We start from the raw sequence: 3,018 nt of genomic DNA on the forward strand, positions 1-3,018 counted from the left end.
CTCCCGCCAAGCGCTTCTTTTTAAGGAGTCGTTAGCTGGACTCCTTCCCATCTACGTCTCGTCATCTTCCAGCATCGGGAACGCACGCCTAATCTTTTGTGGTTTGTACTTTGTCTTGTAAGCGTGAATCTTCTTTTTGTAAGCCTGTTTTAAGTCTTCTTTCTTCTTTCTCATAGTATCATCCTCAGGTGCTTGAAATTCCCTTCTCCTCTTTTTCTTTTTCACCCCATTCTTTTGAACCTTCTCTTGCACCTCCTTTTCCTCAAACTTAATTACTTCATATTCTGTGAAAGTTCGTGCTCTAGGTTTGATAATGAATGGTTGATCAGCATCAACTCTCCTATTCCTATCCTTCTCCTCTTTTTCAATGCTTACCCCATCTTCAAGCGGGATTGCATCAAGACATGCTATATGAACGTGTTGAACTCTAGTATCCATTTCTCCTTCTGTTGTTTGTTCTTCTAAGGCACGAGGAAAAACATCCATGTCCAGCACATGCAGAGAACTAACAACACGCAGATCTAAATCGTCCAGGTTTTTGGTAATTTCGACTGGACTCGTCGAGTTTAGGAACGTGACTCGGCGAGTCGGATCGTTTTTAAATAATTCCACTGTGTTTTCCAAGTCAGCTCCTTTCAGCAGGTTTTCTATCTCCTCCAAGTCTTTGTCAATATCTCCATTACCTCCAGAAGGTAGAAAAAACTTGCTTGGATCCTCTTCTTGCAAAAGTGCAAGTTCTTTTTGTAGTATCACATCATCCAAATCGATACATGAGATCTCTTCTTTTCCTTCCTCATCTCGCTTGATTTCTGGTAAAGCTCTAAATATTGCTGACTCGTCTCCTACTCTTAACGTTAGTGTAGACTCACATACATCAATTAAAGCACATGCGGTGTTTAAAAATGACGTCCCCAAAATAATCAGAATTTCGAGGTCTTCTTCCATATCAAGCACCACAAAGTCTACTGGAAGGATGAACTTGTCAGCTTTAATGAGAAGATCTTTGCAAATGCCTCTTGGATGAATTGTTGTCCATTCTGCCAAATGGATCTTCATGTTTATCGGCCTTGGCTCCGGTAAATTCAGCTTCTTAAAGAAAGAGAAAGGCATCAGGTTGATGCCTGCACCCGAATCGGTCAATGCTTGAGTGACAAGTGCATTTCCAAATTGGCACGGAATTATGATACTCCCCGGATCGCCCTTCTTTTCGGGTAACTCACTCAATATTATTTCCGCGACTTCAGCTAAATCTTTCCTAGCAGCAAAGAGACCCTTTAGTAAGTAAAAATACTTGGGCGTTTGAAGCATCATTTCTACAAATGGCACGTTGACTTGTAGGGCTCTAACATGCTCCATAAAAGCTCTATAAGCGTCAACTTTTTCAACAGGCATGGCTTTGATTGGGAATGGAAAAGGGGGATTATATGGCTTTAAGGGAATCACCGTTTTGTCATTAGCGCATGGACTCGTCGAGTCCACTAGAGGTACTCGGCGAGTCTGTTCGGGTTTAGCTGGAGCCGACTCTTCTGTCTTTTCTATCTTCCTATTGGAGATCCTGTGTGCCTGTGTGAAAATTTCTTCACAACTGGAAATCACAATACTCACATTCTCCATTCTTGGATAATTTTCGGTGTTACTTGGAAGTTGACCCGCTCTTCTTTCGTTCACTTGATGTGCAAGTTGTGCCAGCTGTTTCTCAATGTTGAGAATGGATGCCTGCTAATTCTTTATCATATTTTTGGTCTCGTGTATTGCATCATCGTGATCATTGTGTCTCTTTTCGGATGCGGCTATGAATCTAGTGAACAATTCTTCTAAATCGGCTTTCTTTTCCATTACCGGTTCTTCCTTTTGATAAAATCCCCTCTCCTTCTGCTTGTATTTCTCCTCCTTAGCCTTCTTGTATTCTTCGTATGGGAGCCATTCCTTCTTCGGTTTCTGCCAATTCTCGTCGTATCTATCGCCACTTGAGTAGAACACTTGAGCCTTCTTGTTTCCATTTTTATCCAAATCACAATCCTTTGTGAGATGGGGCCCTCTACAATTCTCGCATCCAACTCGAATAACATGGATTGTTTGATCCATTTTTGTCATCCTTCTATCTAGACTATCGAGCTTAGCTATCACCGCCGCCATGCTATCATTTGCGAGTTCACTACCCCCCAACTTACTTCATTTCTTGGATTGTGGTATTTTCCAGAATGCTTAGAGAATTCTTCAATCAACTCCTTGATTACTGGGGGTGTCTTCTTCGTGAGCGGGCCTTGTGAATCGAGCAATTGCCTTGTGGTGACATTTACTCCATCATAGAAAATGGAGACCTATTGTTGGCTATTGAGGTCATGGTGTGGGCAATTTCTAAGAATACCTTTGTACCTTTCCAAAGCTTCATAAAGAGATTCTCCGGGTTGTTGCTCGAAGTTGGCGATGGCTTTCTTCAACTTAGATATTTTGGAAGGCGAGCAAAAGTGGTCTATGAATTCTTCTTTCATCTTGGCCCATGTGGTGACTGATCCGGGAGGAAGTGACTTGAGCCAATCCTTTGCAGCACCTTTGAACGTGACTGGAAGCATGCGAAGTAGCTGGGTCTCGCGAGGCACATTTGGTACATTGAAGTAGTCAGCCACATCATTTACTTCATCCAAGTGCTTGTAGGCGTCTTCGTGGTCTTTCCCATAAAAAGGAATATCCTTGAGTTGAGCGAGAATATGGCCCTTTAGCTCGAAAGTAGCGGTTGCAGGAATTGCGGGTTGCACAGGTCCCGGGCCGGTGTCATCGTGCATCCTCTTCTTCCATTCCCCCATGGGGACTTCATCGATATTAGCCATAGCGATAGCTAAATCGTCTTCAAACTCGGATTCATGCTCGTATGTGGGTTCTTCTTCTTCCTCGGTCTCGTACTCGGTGTCTTCTTGAATTGGATCTCCGATTGTCAAAGAGGCACTGGATGCTCCTGATTTGCTGCTCCTCTTCTTGCTGAAAACGGAGTTGAGGTTTTTGAGCGGTGAGTTCTTTGAA

General features: G+C 43.1%; 1 non-coding gene across 1 annotated transcript; it reads left to right on the forward strand.

The window, feature by feature from the left end:
• Positions 1 to 2,337: 2,337 nt before the first annotated feature.
• LOC111901834 (small nucleolar RNA R71) lies at positions 2,338 to 2,444 on the forward strand. The gene has a single exon (XR_002853616.1). It is a non-coding gene; the product is annotated as a small nucleolar RNA R71 (small nucleolar RNA).
• The last annotated feature ends 574 nt before the right edge of the window (positions 2,445 to 3,018 follow it).

Source organism: Lactuca sativa, chromosome 1, assembly GCF_002870075.4.
Source record: "Lactuca sativa cultivar Salinas chromosome 1, Lsat_Salinas_v11, whole genome shotgun sequence".
Classification (NCBI taxonomy): Eukaryota; Viridiplantae; Streptophyta; class Magnoliopsida; order Asterales; family Asteraceae; genus Lactuca; species Lactuca sativa.